General features: G+C 40.8%; 1 protein-coding gene and 1 non-coding gene across 7 annotated transcripts in view; one reads left to right on the top strand and one right to left on the bottom strand.

The window, feature by feature from the left end:
* SCAI (suppressor of cancer cell invasion) overlaps nt 1–20,708 on the bottom strand; it is a 200,490-nt gene that overhangs the window by 146,220 nt on the left and 33,562 nt on the right. The gene's annotated exons all lie outside the window — the stretch shown is intronic.
* LOC126938206 (U2 spliceosomal RNA) lies at nt 12,686–12,871 on the top strand. The gene has a single exon (XR_007720024.1). It is a non-coding gene; the product is annotated as a U2 spliceosomal RNA (small nuclear RNA).

Raw genomic sequence — 20,708 nt, 5'->3', positions numbered from 1 at the left:
CTGGTGAGACTTACTATCACAAGGAGAACACAGGAAAGACCTGCCCCCATGATTCAATTACCTCCCACTGGGTCCTTCCCACAACACAAGGGAATTCAAGATGAGATCTGGGTGGGGACACAGGCAAACCATATCACCTTCCCACCAGGGATGGTCCTTAGCAATGACTGAAGGGTATGAAAGTATAAAGGCTCTACTTTATTTCTTTGGTCCCTGGCAGTGACAACGCCTAGGTATAACCTCCAGAACTCCCTTGCAAGACTAGCCAAAGTTGTCTACCTTGAGGCTTTGTTTGATATCACATCCTTCTTTTTTTTTTTTTTTAATTATTTTTTATTATTATACTTTAAGTTCTAGGGTACATGTGCATAACGTGCAGGTTTGTTACATATGTATACTTGTGCCATGTTGCTGTGCTGCACCCATCAACTCGTCAGCACCCATCAACTCGTCATTTACATCATGATATCACATCCTTGATACCAGCCTCCTATTCCTGTCCCCAGTCCTACTTTCCCACTCCCTAGCAGGTTTTTCTGTAACTCTTCTCAGTAAGTTGCCTCCCCATAAAAGTTTATCTCAACTCCTGCTTCTGGGGAACACAACCTGAGGCAGTACCCTGCCTCTATCTCATTCCCCCAGGGTTCATCACAGTCAATAACTGTACACCTTTCCAAACCTTTGTCTTTGCATAATCAAACATGTGGTTCTCTTAAATGAAAATGAAATTATAGGCCGGGCGCGGTGGCTCACGCCTGTAATCCCTGCACTTTGGGAGGCCGAGGCGGGCGGATCACGAGGTCAGTAGATCGAGACCATCCTGGCTAACACGGTGAAACCCCGTCTCTACTAAAATACAAAAAATTAGCCGGGCGCGGTGGCGGGCGCCTGTAGTCCCAGCTACTCCGGAGGCTGAGGCAGGAGAATGGCGCGAACCCGGGAGGCGGAGCTTGCAGTGAGCCGAGATGGTGCCACTGCACTCCAGCCTGGGACAGAGTGAAGACTCCGCCTCAAAAAAAAAAAAAAAAAAAAAAAAAAAAGAAAATGAAATTATAGGATATAAACTATGCAACTGGCCTTATTCACTTGAAGTATTTATGGACCGAATTCTATGACAGTAAAATATATATACACCTCACTATTTTTCAGGATACATGGTTGCCTATAACTTAAAGTTTAAGTAAATATCAAACCCATTTTTTGGAGAAGTAGAGAAAGAATTTTAAAACTGTAGGAAACTTCTTTGATTTACTCTTATCGTTCTACTCAACAATGAGAAAAGAAAGATTATATTATGTATACAATTACTTCTAAGAATACCAAAAACAAGCAATGCAAAATTTGTTAAAAGTAAATAAATTAGCCAGGTGCGGTGGCTCATGCCTGTAATCCCAGCACTTTGGGAGGCCGAGGTGGGCAGATCATTTGAGGTCAGGAGTTCAAGACCAGCCTGGCCAACATGGTGAAACCCTGTCTCTAATAAAAATACAAAAATTAACCCAGCATGGTGGTGCGTGCCTGTAATCCCAGCTACTCAGGAGGCTGAGGCAGGAGAATCACTTGAACTCAGGAGGTAGAAATTGCAATGAGCCAAGATCATGCCACTCCACTCCAACCTGGGAGACAGAGCGAGACTCTGTCTAGGGGGAAAAATAATAATTCAGAAAAAAAAGTAAATAAATTAAATCACTCTTTATTCTAGTTCTTTGAACTCCCCAAAGAGTTTAAAGGCCTGAAATATAGACACAGATACATGTAATCTTCAATATATTAATACTTAAAATATTTAAATATTTTATATACAAATAAAATTTATATTAAATACCACAATAGTCTTTCTTACAGTTTTGTAATTTAAAAAGGCAGGAAGAAAAAGAAGTAGGAAAATTTCCCTAACTCCCATTACAAGTCCGGTATTTCCAAAGAACATTCTTTTGTTTTTTTTTGTTGTTTTTTTTTTTTTGAGACAGAGTCTCGCTTTGTCGCCCAGGCTGGAGTGCAGTGGCCGGATCTCAGCTCACTGCAAGCTCCGCCTCCCGGGTTTACGCCATTCTCCTGCCTCAGCCTCCCGAGTAGCTGGGACTACAGGCGCCCACCACCTCGCCCGGCTAGTTTTTTGTATTTTTAGTAGAGACGGGGTTTCACCATATTAGCCAGGATGGTCTCGATCTCCTGACCTCGTGATCCGCCCGTCTCGGCCTCCCAAAGTGCTGGGATTACAGGCTTGAGCCACCGCGCCCGGCCAGAACATTCTTTTGTTACTGGCAAAATGCATTCTGGATATTTCAGAAGGATACGTTGCTTGAAATATATATTTCAAGGAAGAAAGATTATAGATACTTCGTGAGCCTCCAAGAATTAAAATAATAGCAATAGAAACTTCAATATTTAGGCTGGGTGCGGTGGCTCACGCCTGTAATCCTAGCACTTTGGGAGACAGAGGCGGGCGGATCAGAAGGTCAGGAGATCGAGACCATCCTGGCTAACACGGTGAAACCCTGTCTCTACTAAAAATACAAAAAAAAAAAAATTAGCCGGGGGTGGTGGCAGGCACCTGTAGTCCCAGTACTCGGGAGGCTGAGGCAGGAGAATGTTGTGAATCCGGAAGGAAGAGCTTACAGTGAGCCGAGATAGTGCCACTGCACTCCAGCCTAGGCGAAAGAGCGAGACTCCGTCTCAAAAAAAAAAAAAAAAAAAGAAACTTCAATATTTCAACACCAACATTATTTAAGAATGTATATATATTCTTATATGTACATATTCTTACATATACAAGAATATATATAAGAATATGAATATTCCTCTAAGAATATTCTTGTGTGTATATACATTCTGATCTATATACTAATATATATAAGAATAAGCATACCTGTGTGTGTGTGTGTGTGTGTGTGTGTGTGTGTTGTGTATGAGACAGGGTCTCACTCTGTTGCCCAGGCTAGAGTACAGTGACATAATCATAGCTCACTACAACCTCAACCTTCGGGACTCAAGAGATCCTCCCACCTCCATCTCCTCAGTAGCTGAGACTATAGATACACACCACAACACCTGGATAACTTTTTTTATTTTTTGTAGAGACTGGGTCTTGCTATGTTGTCCAGGCCAGTCTCAAACTCCCGGCCTCAAGCAATCCTCCTGCCTCGGCTTCCCAAAGTGCTGGGATTACAGGCATGAGCCATTATGCCCAGCATATATTTAGAACATGACTGAAAATATAACAATGTTATCTCTTATTGGACGGTAAATCTGGATTACAATTGTAAAAGAGACTTAATAAAGCAGTGTAACTTTATTTTCCACAAAATGACTACGCTGGTGCATAAAATGAAACAGAAGCCTAGAAAAAACAAACTCTCATGAGTAACAAGATTGTTTTGATCTCATTTGGAACTGTTCAGTGTTACATATCAAACATTTTGGCAGGCCAATAACCTGTAACATTATAATTTAAGAATGCTAAGATGGGGTATGGCTGCAAGATGCAGTCACACTGTAAGTAAAATTAAGAAACGAAGGGGGTCAGATATGTGAGAGAACTTCTATGGTGGTGTTTTTCCTATTTGTGAACTGCAAAGGGAAGTCTCCAATCTAGTTATTAAACTTTCAGTCTGTCTGAGGTAATAGCTATTATGCCAAAAGCAATTACCCAGGCTAGTACTGGAGATGTTTTGTTGTTGTTGTTTTAGCTGAAGTCAGATAATTCCTGGGTTTGTCTGTATGTGCCCTTATCCCTTAATCAACAAAAACATCTACAACATCAAAATTCTCCCTCCTGTTTCCAGTTCTTCTCAATTGGCAAAATCACAGATTAAAAAAAAAAAAAAAAAAATTAGATGTGTGTCCAAAATTGTCTTTACTGCAAATGTTTTGAGACAAATTTTAAAAACAGATTTACTTGTAAGGGATTTTGTTGAGACGTAGAGAAACACTTCCTTCAAGTTTATTTCTGATACTGTTAGCTACATTCTTGGCATCCTTTAGGAATTTTAAGAATACATATTCATATCCAAGAAAAAATAGAGAAAATATATATGCAGATACTTCCCCAAATTAAACTAAGCATGATGTAATTCCTATAGAAATTTGTTACGAAAGAAATCACTTTTTATCTTTTTTTTTTTTTTTTTTTTTGAGACAGTATCTCACTCTGTTGCCCAGGCTGGAATGCAGTGGTGCAATCTTGGTTCACTCTAACCTCCGCTTCTGGGTTCAAGCGATTCTTGTGACTCAGCCCGCCCAGTAGATGCGATTACAGGCGCTACCATGCCTGGCTAATTTTTTTGCATTTTTAGTAGAGACAGAGTTTTACCATGTTGGCCAGGCTAGTCTCGTCCTCCTGGCCTCAAGTGATGCACCCACCTCAGCATCCCAAAGTGCTAGGATTACAGGTGTCAGCTTTTTATCCTTCAAAGAAAAACAGGCCAGGCGCGGTGGTTCATGCCTGTAATCCCAGCACTCTGGGAGGCCGAGGTAGGCGGATCACAAGGTCAGGAGATCGAGACCATCCTGGCTAACACGGTGAAACCCTGTCTCTACTAAAACTACAAAAAATTAGCCGGGCGTGGTGGCAGGTGCCTGTAGTCCCAGCTACTCGGGAGGCTGAGGCAGGAGAATGGCGTGAACTCAGGAGGCAGAGCTTGCAGTGAGCCGAGATTGCGCCACTGTACTCCAGCCTGGGCGACAGAGCGAGACTCCCTATCAAAAAAAAAAAAAAAAAAGAAAGAAAGAAAAAGAAAAAGAAAAAGAAATACACACCTTATGTTTAAGCAAAACATAAGAATTATCACTAGTACTTTGGCTTAGGCTCTGGCTGGCCTTGAACATTCCAGACTTTTAGAGTGAGTAATGAATATGAGGGAAACATGTGTCTGTCAGTAACAGGTGTTAAATTCTACTGTCTCTATGAATTTGACTACTCTAAGTACTTTGTATAAGTGGAATCATATTTGTCATTTTGTGTCTGGCTTGTTTCACTTAGCATAGTGTCTTCAACGTTCATCCATGTTGTAGCATGCGTCAGAATTTCATTGCTTTTTACAGCTAAATAATATCCCCATTGTATGGATATACCACATTTTTTTTATCTGTCCATCTATATCAATGGACATCTGGGTTGTGTGCACCTTTTGGCTATTGTGAATAATGCTGCTACTAACCTTGGTGTACCAATCTGTTCAAGTACCTGCTTTCAATGTATCTGGCAACATGCCCAGAAGTTGAGTGGCTGGATCATATAGTAATTCTATGTTTAATTTTTTAAGGAACTGCCATAATTTATTGTAAGATTTTAAAGCACAAATATAAGTGTATTCTATAGATCTATGAGAAGTAGCTCTTGTCTCTTATGATGATTGCCCACATTTAGCTTACAATTGCAACTTGCAACATATATGTCAGAAATGGCCCAGGTTTTCACATCTGGAAGGGAAAAAAAAGTAATAATAAGAGCTATCACTTACTGACTGTTTATTACACACCAGATTCTGAGCTAAGAGCTTTACATAGATTATTGCATTGAATCCTCAAGACAAACCTACTTGGTTCTACTGTCTCCATTTTAGAGAAGAGTAGTAGGCCAGATAGGTTAATGACACGCCTAAGATCACAAAGCAGATGAGTGCCAGCACCAGAGTGCCAGCACTCAATTTCAGGTCTAAGTCAGAGTCTTTGCTTTCATCACCATTCATTCTTTCAACAATCATTCATTAAAGGCCTATTACATGTCACACAATATTCGAATTGCAGGTGACACAGTAATGAGCAAAACACATAAAATGTTCTTGGATTAAAATACCTCTAGTAGGGGGAGACAGTACAAGTTATATAAATTACATAGTATATTAGATGGTGACAAGTGCTCTGGAGAAAAAGCAAGGAGACAAAGGGGACAAAGAGCTGCAACTGGAAACAGGCTGATCACAAAAGACCTCACTAAGATGACATCTGAGCAAAAAAAAAAAAAAAACTTGAAGGGGATGAAAGAATAAACCGTGAGGGAAATCTGGTAGAAAATTATTCTAGGCAGAGAAAAGAGCAAGTGCACAGGCCCCAAGTTAGCTTGCCCGATGTGTTTGAGCAACAGCAAAACACTGAACTAAAAACCGTGACTGAGCTGGGCACGGTGGTGCATGCCTACAGTCCCAGCTATTCAGGAGGCTGAAGAGGGAGGACTGCTTGAGTCCAGGAGTTTGAATCTAGCCTGGGAAACACAGTGAGACCCCATCTCTTAACAACAACAACAACAACAACAACAAACGCAACTGAGACTGAAGTGGAACCAGCCACAGATTGATGAGGAGAGGATGAGGTCAGAGAGGTACTGAAGAACCAGTTCACGCACAGCCATGTAGGCCATTGAAAAGCCTTCAGCTTGTATGGTAAGGGAAATGAGGAGCCAATGGAGCGTTTTGAACAAGGAGTGATGTGACTTGATTGACATTTTAAAAGGATCTCACTGGCTACTGTATTGGGAGACAAGAACAGAAGCAGGGAAGCCAGTTATAAGACTGCTGTAACAGCCAGGCGCGGTGGCTCAAGCCTGTAATCCCAGCACTTTGGGTGGCTGAGACGGGTGGATCATGAGGTCAGGAGATCGAGACCATCCTGGCTAATACGGTGAAACTCCGTCTCTACTGAAAAATACAAAAAACTAGCCGGGCGAGGTGGCGGGTGCCTGTAGTCCCAGTTACTCGGGAGGCTGAGGCAGGTGAATGGCGTGAACCTGGGAGGTGGAGCTTGCAGTGAGTTGAGATCCGGCCACTGCACTCCAGCCTGGGCGACAGAGCGAGACTCCATCTCAAAAAAAAAAACAAAAAAGACTGCTGTAACAACTCAGGCCACAGTTTAAATCAGTGGAGAGTGGACAATAGTTAAATGCTGAATATTTCCTAGAGATAGAGCTGAGACTTACTGATGGACGGGAATGTAGAGGATAAGACAAGGTGAAGAATGACTCCAAGGCCTTTGATCTGAGCAACTGGAAGGATGGAATAGTCACTGGCTAAGATGAGACTGCAGGTACCACAGGTCTGGGGGGTCTATTGGGAGCTCCACTTTGGAAGTGTTAGGGTTAAGAAGCTACTGGACATCTGAGCAAAAATGCAGAACAGGCAGTTGGAATTTTGAGTCTAGAGTTCAGGGGAATGGTGTAGGCTGGAGTCAATTTAGCACCACAAAATGTGCCAGGAACTGTGTCAGACACTAGAAATACAGGGATGAATACATAGTACTGACCAGCCAAGAGACCAAAGTACATCCTTTCCCCCAAATGTATTTCTCAGTGTGTTTGTTAACAGTTGCTATGAAAGAGCAGGGAAAATGTCAGTCAGCTAAACAGTTTAGATTTCCTTTTGAGAATTTTTCAGACTTGAATAAACTAACATATACGGTGACTTTCCATAAGGGGATAGAGAAGTCAAGCTGTTATGTGAACTTCTTAGCTTTTGTTGAAGTGTATGTTGTAGGCACACACTGGTCTAGGGCAAGGTTCTCAACTCTAACACTATGGACACTTGGGACCGTATGATTCCTTGATACATGTGCTGTCCTGTGCACTACAGGATGTTTAGCAGCATCCCTGGCCTCCACACACTAGATACCAGTAACACACCCCACGTCGGTGACAAACATTTCTCCAGACATTGCTATATGTCCTGAGGGACAAAATCACCCCCAGTTGAGAACCATTGGTCTAACGTTATAATCTATGCTTCCATAGGAAAATAATGATATTCCTTTTTCCTAAGTCTACTTTTATTTATTTAGCAGTAGAAAAGGATCTATTCATCTATCCTAATTATCCCAATGATGAGTTCATTACTGTTTCCCTACTTAAATCAGTAAGAGGCCATTAGACATGAATTTCCTCATTTTCCCCTCCAGCCTCTATCTTACGTACCCTCCCTCATTCCTCCTCTTTCATAAAGAACAGTTGCTCCTCCAGCCACCAATTGTGCACTGGATTCCAGTCCCACTTGCCTCTGACCACAACTTGACCATCAGCTACTCCCTACCCAGTAGGTTTAAATTCTCCCTCAGCCTTCAAACACGCTAATTTTTTCTCTTACCAAAATGAAACAAACCAAACTTTCTTTTTTTTTTTGAAATGGAGTGTCACTCTGTCGCCCAGGTTGGAGTGCAGTGGCACGATCTAAGCTCACTGCAACCTCCGCCTCCCAGGTTCACGCGATTCTCCTGCATCAGCTTCCCAAGTAGCTGGGATTACAGGCCCCCGCAACCATGCCCAGCTAATCTTTGTATTTTCAGTAGAGATGGGCTTTCGTCATGTTGGCCAGGCTGGTCTTGAATGCTTGACCTCAGGTGATCCACCTGCCTTGCCCTACCAAAGTGCTGGGATTACAGGCGTGAGGCACCACGCCCAGCCCTACCCAAACACCTTCTCCTCTCCCTTAAGTCATCTCTTTCTCTATACAACTAAATTTTCATGAGGTTCCATCTTAGACGCCTGCCCTCTGCTTTTCCTCACTGCACATTTCCTTCTCTGCCTAATCAAGTCTAGGTCTACAGCCATTTTTCCACTCTCTCAAAGATGAGGACCTCTTACCTGCCCAGTTCAATGGTTTCCTCAGAGGCCTTCCCTACCTGACATCATCTAGTGCTGAAAATATTTTTACATTAACTCCTGAAGAAACTTTCTGACCCAGTGAGCAATCTCTCTCTTGAATCCCATTACATTATTCCCCTGGTTCTCTTTTCACCTCATTGATGCCTTTCTCGCAGTCTGCTTTCCTGTTTCTTCTGCATCCACTAACACAGGTAGTCTTTTGAGGGTGATTTTCAGTCCTCTTCTAAATGACTTCCAGGTCTCCAAATACTCCCGGGAACTCCCTATTTAACTCTGACTTCATATTCTATCCTGAGCTCCAAATTAAGATTTTTAACAGCAAGATGGCAGGTTTTTAATAAAAAGAACCAGAAGTAATTTTAACATTAACAACAACAATCACCACCAAAAATGTCTTTGACATCCCAAGCACTTAAGAAAGCACTTTATAAATATTCACTCATTTAATTTGCTCCTCAACAGACAGTCCTCACTATTCCAACCATAATAATGAAGTTACAGTCTCAGAGAGGTTAAACAACTTTCTTACACAGCTAGTAAATTGTCAATCTAGGGCTGGGAACAGATTTTACTTCAAAGCCAATTTTTTAATCAAGTGATATTGTTTCACCTTATCTTTTCGATTTCTCCTCAAAATTCAATTTTCTTAGGTCTTCCTGAGTTTCACAAACTTATAGGATACTTTAAGGTTAACATTCAAACTATACACTCTTGGCCTCTGTATTAAAAGAGAAACATTTTTTCTAAGAATCCTAGGGCTAAAAGGAAGTTGGTGTTATATAATTCATCTCTCAGCCTGTAGGCAGAAGTGTATCTAACCCATTCCAGACAGATGGGTATCTTCTATTTTTAATGACATCTAGGAAAGGAAACTCTCGCCTACTAAATTTAGACTGTGAGCCAAAGGAAAGAAGCATATCTAATTTTATGCTCCATATAGCCAGGCCTTCACATATAGTTGGTAATATGCATCCTAACAGGATTATTACCACAAGTAGAAACGAACACTTAAAAACTACAATCAAAAAATAAAGAATAACTGATTCAACTGGACTCTTCAAGTTGACAAGAGAACAGAATCATTCTAGTCCAAATTACAACAGAGCTGACATCATAACAATTCTTCCCATTATATTAAAACCCATCTGGCAGAAGTGATCGGAAAAATGACAAAGGAGTGTCCGGTAAGACGCATACATGTTTCACGGAGGTACCTAGTTTTTAAAAGTGAATACTAAATCTTAATGGAGAAGAGTCATGAATGCATCCTAAGTCAGTAACACTTTGAGGTTTATAGTTATACCTTTGCCATTGCTTATTCTTAACTCTAGGCTTTAAATCTAAATACTTCAGAATCTCCCTAAAAGATTTCAGTCTAATTCTGTCTGTCAGATTGTCTTTGCTGGCTCTCAAAACATTAAGGAAAAACCAAACAAAACAAATATTGCACAAATGATGCAAAATGAAGAGATTTCTGATCGTGTGTTTTACTTTAAAAAAAAAAAGCCAGCGCAGTGGCTCACGCCTATAATCCCAACACTTCAGGAGGCTGAGAAGAGTGGATGGCTTGAGCCCAGGAGTTCAAGACCAACTGAGCAACATGGTGAAACCCCATCTCTACTAAAAATACAAAAATTAGCTAAGCATGGTGGTGTGCGCCTGTGGTCCCAGCTATTCGGGAGGCTAATACAGGAGGATTGCTTGAATCTCAAGAGGTTGAAGCTGCAGTGAACTGTGATTATGCCACTGCATTCCAGCCTGGGTAATAGAGCAAGACCCTGTCTCACCAAAACAAGAAAAACAAAAGGAAAGAAGAAACACTCTTTGCACTGTTACAACAGAAAGCTAAAATCACTGTAAGATATTTTTCTTGAAGAAGCCACTGGATAGGGTTGACACAAACGTTTAATTGGCTCCAAGTCAAATAACTTCCCAAATTAACGACTTGAGAATGCATCTTCGCAAAGTTAAGAAGGCTTTAGTATTACTTCAAATGACTTAAACTCCTGAGTCTACTGTAAAATTATGTTGATCACTTTTATTAATGATTAAAGAAAATTGAAAAGTACATAATTACCTAAGTATACCTTCTGACCACCACTATCACATTAAATCTGGTACAGACTAGCAATAAATGCAAGTTGATAAATGTGGGGAAATGTTTGTATAAAACTACACTGGTAAGGCTGGGCCGGTGGCTCACGCCTGTAAACCCAACACTTTGGGAGGCTGAGGCGGGTGGATCATGAGATTAGGAGTTCAAGACCAGCCTGGCCAAGATGGTGAAACTCCGTCTTTGTCAAAAAACAAACTACACTGGTAATGTGTTGGTATAACTCCAAAAACCTGGGTCATAACTCAACCATTTTTTAAAACAAATATTCATCAAAAATAGCAAATATCTACAGCAAGACAAAATATTGACCTGACCTAATCAGGCAAAACCATGAAATACTTTTTTTTTTTTTTTTTTTTTTTTTTTTGAGACAGAGTCTCACTCTGTCACCCAGGCTGGAGTGCAGTGGCACAATCTCGGCTCACTACAACCTCCGCCTCCCAGGTTCACATCATTCTCCTGCCTCAGCCTACCAAGTAGTTGGGACTTACAGGCACCCGCCACCACTCCTGGCTAATTTTTTGTATTTTTAGTAGAGACGGAGTTTCACCGTGTTAGCCACAATGGTCTCAGTCTCCTGACCTCATGATCTGCTCACAATGGCCTCCCAAAGTGCTGGGATTACAGGCGTGAGCCACCACACCCGGCACGAAATACTTTTGTTTCCCAAAAGCGAGGATCTATTTCTATCTAAGCATAATAATGAGGTAGGATATTTGTGACCAAAATAATTCTTTCCCCAGTCGTTATTTAGTGAATGACTTGACAATGAATTTGAATTAAAGGAATAAAATTTTATTTTGTCACATTCTAACCTTATAATCATTGTTTTAAACTACTTAAGTGAAAACATCTTATAAGCACTATATATATTTCAAACTAACAACCACCTTCAAACTTAAGTCAAAAAGTTAACGCCAGGCATGGTGGCTCATGTCTGTAATGCCAGCACTTGAGGAGCCTGAGGCAGGCCAGATCATTTGAGCTCAGGAGTTTGAGACCAGCCTGGGCAACATGGCAAAACCTCATCCCTACAAAAATACAAAAAATTAGCCGAGCGTGGTGGCTGGCACCTATGGTCCCAGCTACTCAGGAGGCTGAGGTGGGAGAATAGCTTGAGCCCAGAAGGCAGAGGCTGCAGTGAGCCAAGACTGTGCCACTGCTCTCCAGCCTGGGTGACAGAGTGAGACCCTGTGTCCAAAAACAAAAAAAAAAAACCTATACCTCAAAAATCTAGCCTAGGCCAGGCACAGTGGCTCACACCTGTAATCCCAGCACCTTGGGAAGCTGAAGCAGGCAGATCACTTGAGGTTAGGAGTTCAAGACCAGCCTGGCCAACATGATGAAACCATGTCTCTCCTAAAAATACAAAAATTAGTCAGGTGTGGTAGTGGGCACCTGTAATCCCGCCTGCTCAGGAGGCTGAGGCAGGAGAATCACTTAAACATGTGAGGTGGAGGTTCCAGTAAGCTGAGGTCATGCCACTGCCCTCCAGCCTGGGCGACAGAGCAAGACTCTGTCTCAAAAAAATTTAGTATCAACACTGTTTTGTTTCCTGAATAATAATAGTCTTCAAAGGGGCTTGACAGTTTTTCACTTTTGCTGACAGTCAACAGACACATCAACTTTCATAAATCATCTGGTGGTAAGAAAACCAAAGCCATCATGCACCTCTAAAACTTCAACTCCAGCCTGGCCAACATAGTGAAACCCCATCTCTACAAAAAATTTAAGAATTAGTTGGGCATGGTGACATGCCCCTGTAGTCCCAGCAACTCAGGAGGCTGAGGCAGGAAGATTGCTACCACTGCATTCCAGCCTGGGTGACAGAGTAAGACCCTGTCTCTAAAATAAATAAATAAAAATTCAAATAACTCAGTACTGCAACAGTAAATAAGGAAAGGTTCTATTTCTCCAAGAGGTAAGTCTGCTCCTATTCCCTGCATGACACTGGGCAAACTATCTGTATTTTTGTGTTACCTATCGCTTCTCGGCCTTTTGGCCAAGATCAAGAGTAATACCTGTCCTGTCAGTTTAATGTTACCTGTCTCATTTCCCTTCCCCACAAAATAAAGGAATTTGAATGTTCTTTAAAGTCCTTCAGGTTCCAAATCTCTATAATTCTGTACAGTGTATGTGAATGTATAGTAGAAATGGGCAATATATTTTAGGAATAAAGAGAATCACAGATAAATACTTTGGCACAATTGCTTATACATATTGTCTATATTTCCATGTTTGGCATAGAGAAGGAAATTGCTTACATTACTATATTTTATCTCCAAGAACCTAAAGTCTCTCTCCTTATAACTTTCCAAACCTTAATCTCAGAGGATAAATACTTTCTAAGAAAAAGATATAGTTGGCCGGGCGCAGTGGCTCATGCCTGTAATCTCAGCACTCTGGGAGGCCAAGGCAGGCGGATCACGAGGTCAAGAGATTGAGACCATCCTGGCCAACATGGTGAAACCCCGTCTTTACTAAAAATACAAAAATTAGCTGGATGTGGTGGCGCGGGCCCGTAGTCCTGCCTACTCAGGAGGCTGAGGCAGGAGAATCACTTGAACCCGGCAGGCGGAGGTTGCAGTGAGCCGAGATAACGCCACTGCGCTCCAGCCTGCATGACAGAGTGAGACTCCATCTCAAGAAAAAAAAAAAAAGATATAGTTAAGTCAATATTTAGCCAATAAGATCTTAGAAAGTTTCTTAAATTTTGGTCTAAATACCTTAAACAGTTTAAATTTGTAAGTGTAAGTAACTCTGATTGTCTTCAAATAAAAGCATGATAAAAAAAAACACAAGCATTGGAAGATTCGTTTCCAATGGCCTAGTCATCCAGTAAAATTTTTTAGCATCATAAGCTTTATTTCCTGTCTGACATCCTCAGGGATGTAGTTCGACAGCTCCTCTGTACAATTTCTACTATAAGACTTCTCTGGCCTCTCTTGGCACATGTAAACTGCTGCTAGGTAATATTTCCTTTGGCAACAAATTATATACTTTATAGAAAGAGACCTTCAACTGAACCCTCACCACTCAAACCCACATTCTTCCCAAACATGTGAATCTTAAACTAAATCTTGTATAACAAGTTGGACACATGTTATTGCATTCAAATGTGAAATATTCATTAAATTCTCCTTGCTAAAAGAAGGATTCAAGTTAAAATCTCTCTTAAAGAGAAATCAAAAATGGTTTTGCTAAATCATATGCTGAACTTGCATTATTTTTTTTTTCCACTTTTTTTTTTTTTTTTTTTTTTTGAGACAGGGTTTCACTGTGCAGAGGTACAATCACTGCTCACTGCAGCCTTGACCTCCTGGGCTCAAGCAATACTCCCACCTCAGCCTCCCAAGTAGCTAGGCATGTGCCACCACGCCTGGTTTGTTTTTTTTGTTTTTTTTTTTTTTTTTAGTTTTTTGTAGCGTCAGAGTCTCATTAGGTTGCCCACAGTGGTCTTGAACTCCTGGGCTCAAGTGATCCTCCTGCCTCAGCCACCTAAAGTTCTGGGATTACAGGTGTGAGCTACCATGTCCGGCCTTAAGTTATTTTTCTTCCTTTCAATTGCCCTTGAATTACAGGCAGATACATATTCTACTAGATTTCAAGAAATAAAAACAAAATTAACTGTAATCTAGAAAAATAAATACAACAGGCCGGGCACAGTGGCTCACGCCTGTAATCCCAGCACTTTGGGAGGCCGAGGGGAGAGGATCACGAGGTCAGGAGATCGAGACCATCCTGGCCAACATGGTGAAACCCCGTCTCTACTAAAAATAAAAAAATTAGCTAGGTGTGGTGGCACGGGCCTGTAGTCCCAGCTACTAGGGAGGCTGAGGCAGGAGAATTGCTTGAACCCAGGAGGTGGAGATTGCAATTAGCCAAGATCACGCCACTGCACTCCAGCCTGGCGACAGAGGGAGACTCCGTCTCAAAAAAAAAAAAAAAAAAAAGAAAAAGAAAAAGAAATACAACAACATAAATGGAACTTCCAAAGTTTAAGAACCAGAGCCAGGCAAGGTAGCTCATGCTTGTAATTCCAGCTATTCAGGAGGCTGAGGTGGGAGGATAACTTGAGACCAGGAATTCAGGAGCAGCCTGAGCAACATAGTGAGACTCTGTCTCTAAGAAAATTTTAAATATTACCCAGGTATGGTGGCATGTGCCTGCAGTCCTAGTGACTTGGGAAGCTGAGGCAGGAGGATGGCCTGAGCTGGGAAGTGAGCCTGGCTGCAGTGAGTTATGACTGTGCCACTGCACTCCAGCCTCGGCAAGAGAGCAAGACCCCATCTCTAAAAATAAATTTTAAAATGAGTAAATAATTTAAAGAATTATACTTTCAATTCAGCATTCCCACCTTTTTATTCAATACATATCCTAACATGTCTTTCCCTCATCAATAACCCATTACTACAGAAGTAAAATGTATGTGTTATTGACTGACAAAGCCCAAATGAACTACTGAAGCAACTACTTCAATCAAGGTTTCCATTTATCTATCTATCTGTCTATCTATCTATCTATTTATTTTTGAGGCAGAGTCTCACTCTGTCACCCAGGATGGAGTGCAGTGATGTGATCTCGGCTCACTGCAACCTCCACCTTCCAGGTTCAAGCAATTCTCTTGCCTCAGCCTCCCAAGTAGCTGGGATTACAGGCATGCACCACCATGCCCAGCTAATTTTTGTATTTTTTAGTAGAGATGGGGTTTCGCCATGATGGCCAGTCTGGTCTCAAACTCCTGACCTCAAGTGATCCACCCAACTTGGCCTCCCCAAGTGCTGGGATTACAGGCATGAGCCACCATGTCTGGCCCCAAGCATGCTTTAATTTAATTCAAATATCTATTTATAGGCCTTAAGACGCAGATGATAGAAAGTTTTAGTAAATATAGAATCTGCCCACTAGTTGATATTCTAGTAGAGAGGACAAAAGAGTTTACAATTTTAAATATAGATATTATGTTGGTATAACACCATTTGAAAAAGTATAAGATTGGAAAGTTTATTCATTATAAGATGTATGACCTTGAACAGATCATTTGTCTTCATAGAAAAACATAGCTGACCAAAACTGAAACAAGTGCAAATGGAAAACCTAAACAGTCCAATATCTATTAAAGAAGTAGATCTGTAATTAAACAGTGGTCCAAATGCGAGTCTACATCTCTAAAACGTAATTTTAAAAATTAGCTAGGGATGGTGGCACACACCTATAGCCCCAGTTATTCAAGAGGCTGAGGTGGAAGGATCACTTGAGGCCAGGAGTTTAAGACCAGCCTGGGCGACTGATATGGTTTGCATCTGTGTCCCTGGCCAAATCTCATGTCGAACAGCAATCCCCAATGTTGGAGGTGGGGTCTGGTGGGAGGTAAGTGGATCATGGGGGCAGTTTCTCATGATTTAAATTGGCAATAGTGAGTTCTCGTGAGATCTGGTTGCCTCCCCACTCTCTTGCTCCTGCTCCGGCCATGTAAAACCTGCCTGCTTCTCCTTCACCTTCCACCAGGATTCTAAGTTTCCCGAGGCCTCCACAGAAGCAGAAGCTGCTGTGCTTCCTGTTCTGCCTGCAGAACCATGAGCCAATTAAGCCTCTTTTCTTTATAAATTTACCCAGTCTCAGGTATTTCTTTATAGCAGTATGAGAATGGACTAATATGGTCCTGCTCCTGCCATGTAAAAGGCCTGCTCCCACTTTGCCTCCACCATGAGTAAAAGCTCCCTGAAGCCTCCCCAGAAGCAGATGCTACCATGCTTCCTGAACAGCCTGTGGAACCGTGAACCAATTAAACCTCTTCTCTTTAAAAAAGAACATCAATATTACGCAAACTTTTCTAGAGAAAAAGAGAAAACATTTCCCAACCCACTATAACCTTGGATAACCATTTATAAGGAAAATCTTGATGTCCAAACCTGAAGGACAGTATGTATATAAAATATAGATGTAAAAATCCTAAAACACATATGAGTAAATTGATTTCAGCAATATATTAAAAAAAGATCATGACTAAGTTGGGTTTATTCCAGAAATTTAAGGTTGGTTTAACATTTTTTTAAAAAATCAATCAAATTAATTCAACATGTTAGGAGGAAAAAAAAAGAAAAAAATTTATACTATCTTCTCAAAAGATATAGAAAAAGCATTTCATAAAATTAAACATCCATTCAGAATTTTTAAAAAAGATCTCAAAGACTTCTACTTCTACCCAAAGTATAGTAATGGGGACTAGATTTACCCTCCTATCTGGAAAAAAAGAAAAAAAAAAGGAAAGAAAGAAAGGAAGGAAGGAAGGAAGGAAAGGAAAGGGAAAGAAGGAAAGGGAAGGAAGGAAGGGAAGGAAAGGAAGGAAAGGAAGGAAAGGAAAGAAAGGAAGGAAAGGAAGGAAAGGAAAGAAAGGAAGGAAGAAAGGAAGAAAGGAAGAAAGGAAGAAAGAAAAGAAAGAAAGAAAGAAAAAAGAAAGAAAGAAAGAAAGAAAGAAAGCAAGCAAGCAAGCAAGCAAGCAAGCAAGCAAGCAAGCAGATGAAATAGAGTAAATCAAGCTTGTCCAACCCATGAACCATGACGCACATGCAACCCAGGATGGCTTTGAATGCGGCCCGACACAAATTCGTAAGCTTCCTTAAAACATTATGAGACTTTTTTTGTGTTTTGTTTTGTTGTTGTTGTTGTTTTAAGCTCATCAGCTACCACTAGTGTTAGCGTATTTTATTTCCTTTTCTAAATTTTTTTTTTATTATACTTTAAGTTCTAGGGTACATGTGCACAACATGCAAAGTGTTAGCGTATTTTATATGTGGCCCAAGACAACTGTTCTTCTTCCAGTGCGGCCCAGGTAAGCCAAAAGATTGGACATCCCTGGACTAAATAGTGGTTTTCAAGACATTGGACATTAGGAAACAAGGACAGTGATCTCTGAGGACAAAAGAAAGGAGGGCCTACAACTACCCCAGTTGACTGCCTTGAGAGCATTTCTAGGATGTAGCACAGGGAAGGGGAACTCGGGCAGAGGCCCTGAGTTAAAAAGATGGAGCTGAATGTCTAGACAGACTAAAGCAAGGCATCTAGAGTACACAGGACAGAATACTGTAGAGGAGAAAGCTGCACAGAGAGAAAATATTAGAGATCTAGGAAAAGTTTCTCTCAAGTAGTCCGCCAAGTACTGATCAGCCCATGTGCAGAAGAAAACTACCAAAGAGAGAGGAAAGAACTATCTGAGAAGATTAGAGGGAACAGTGCCTGGAACTCACACACAGGTAATAATAGTGCCTGTTCCCACCAGCCAGACTTGAAAAACCTTATAATTCCCTGGTATGGCATTCAGAAGGGTCATGTCATAATAGTAGAGTTAAATGCCCTAGTGATGACAGCCCTAAGCAGTGCTCTGATCCACCTAACAAAGCTTAAAAGTATGACCTTAAAGAACAGAAATATTTCCAAATAATTTAACTGCGTGTCAAGAAAAGTCTCAAGAAATTTATACAAAAGAAAAAAAACTCAAGTATCTTTACAATGTCTACCATCTACTCAAAGATAATCAGACATGGAAAGAAGAAAATATGAGAAAAATCAACCGATCAAAATCAATCCAGAACAGGACTGGCATTAAAATAGTTACTATAACTATAGGGGCAAGGCAACTCTTCTTGTAACTGGCCAGATAATAAATATTTTAAGCTTTGTGAGCCATATAGTCTCTGTCGTAACTGCAACACTGCTGTTGGGAAAAGTCTTAAACAGGCTTGTCACGTGACAAACAGGATGAATAAATAATCCATATACATATACAATGGTGTCTGATGTAATCAATCATCACAGGAATGAAAATTAAAACCACATTGTGCCCCAGTAGCAACAAACACACCTAACACCTAGCTCTTGGCTTCTAACACCATTCTCCAATAAAAGGAATCAGGAATCCTTGGAGAAATATCTGATTCTATGACTAAGGAAATACACAGGATGAACCTGGAGCGTCTTGTAGTGCCAGAAAGGGAAGGAAATACTTAAAAAACAAACAAAACCAAACAAAGCCATCACAATAGTGGTATGTCAAAGGGACTTATCAGCCAACTGAAAAGAGCTCCCAATGACCAAAGCTGGAACAATTTGAGCAAGAAAATAAAGTAGTACTGGATTATAACCCAAAGTATGAAACAAATATCCATGAGTCCAATTATATAAATATATGACTGAATACACAGACGAATCTTAAAGGAAGAAAAACTTAATTTATGTAGGTATTTTATCTTCAAGGAAGTTGAACACAACCTTCACTCTTTTAAGTGTGCACTGTGCAATGACTTCCTTCCAAAGAGTACAGTATGAAAAGAGTGAATAAAGTAGTAACTTAACAATGAAGAAACCTGACAAGCCCTATCTTAGACAGGTAATCAAGTTTATTGTCAAAAGAAATAAGTCATGCAGAATAGCATGTACCCTTGATACAATGTGATGAGAAATGCATTTTACCTGTGATTTTCCTCCCTAAAAATCCAATCTAATCATGAGGAAAACACCACACAAATCCCAGTTGAGACATTCTACAAAATATTTGACCAATACCCCTCAACATTTTCAAAGTCATCAAATATAAGAGAGGTCTGAGAAACTAACTGACAAGAGGACCCTGAGGAAATGAGATAACTAACTGTAATGTGGTATCCTGGGTGCAACAGAAAGAGGATATTAAGACTAAAGAAAGTAGAAAAAGTATGAATTTTAGTTAAAAATTTAAAAAAGTGGTCGGGCGCGGTGGCTGAAGCCTGTAATCCCAGCACTTTGGGAGGCCGAGACGGGCGGATCACGAGGTCAGGAGATCGAGACCATCCTGGCTAACATGGTGAAACCCCGTCTCTACTAAAAAATACAAAAAACTAGCCGGGCGAGGTGGCGGGCGCCTGTAGTCTCAGCTACCCGGGAGGCTGAGGCAGGAGAATGGCGTGAACTCGGGGGGCGGAGCTTGCAGTGAGCTGAGATCAGGCCACTGCACTCCAGCCTGGGCGACAGAGCAAGACTCTGTCTCAAAAAAAAAAAAAAAAAAAAAAATTTAAAAAAGTAAATCCAATATATATACTCATAATGTATAATATATATAATCATAACACCTCATGTTATATGATCATTATAAAAGAAGTAGAAAATCCAGAAAGTATGATGAGTTTTTTGTTTTTTGTTTTGTTTTTTGGCTGGGCACAGTGGCTCACACCTATAATCCCAGACTTTGAGAGCCTGAGGCAGGCAGATCACCTGAAGTCGGGAGTTGGAGACCAGCCTGACCAACATGGAGAAGCCCTGTCTCTACTAAAAACACAAAATTAGCTGGGCGTGGTGGTGCATGCCTGTAATCCCAGCTACTTGGGAGGCTGAGGCAGGAGAATCGCTTGAAACTGGGAGGCAGAGGTTGCGGTAAGCCGAGATCACACCATTGCACTCCAGTCTGGGCAACAAGAGCAAAACTCCATCTCAAGAAAAAAGAAATTTTTTTAATTATCCAAAATTTCACTCCCTGGAGTAAGGATTAATATTCCAAGGCAACGGTTCCCAAATTGTGTGCTCAGGTGCCTTGGGGTACCATATCAAATTCACAAGGATGCTGCAAAATATTTTAAATTTTCAAGGTAAACACAGTGACATCTGTCAGATACTATGCAAACTACAAGTTCTAGCTAACTCAACTTTAACATAAGGTCACTCAACATTCCTTTCAATAACATCACATCTTGGTGAAGCTGTTTTTTAGTAGTCACTGGCATAAAAAATAAATGCTATGTGAAAATCATATGGTACAGGGAAACAGCTGACGGTGTACAATGATTCTAAGGTTGGAGAAGTTGTACAATACTCAACATACACTCCACTAGTAATTACAGTATTGAAGAATGAAATAAACTTTTTTCCTTAAAAAAAAACACACACATTATACACCTAGTATAATGGCTAAATTTTTAAAATATTAAGTGCTGGCAAGAAAAGAAACTGGAATTCTCACTGAAGTACCTGATGGGA

Source organism: Macaca thibetana, chromosome 15, assembly GCF_024542745.1.
Source record: "Macaca thibetana thibetana isolate TM-01 chromosome 15, ASM2454274v1, whole genome shotgun sequence".
In the NCBI taxonomy this organism is placed as follows: domain Eukaryota; kingdom Metazoa; phylum Chordata; class Mammalia; order Primates; family Cercopithecidae; genus Macaca; species Macaca thibetana.
The sequence above is the reverse complement of the archived record's forward strand: the minus strand, read 5'-3'. Positions and strand labels throughout refer to the sequence as shown.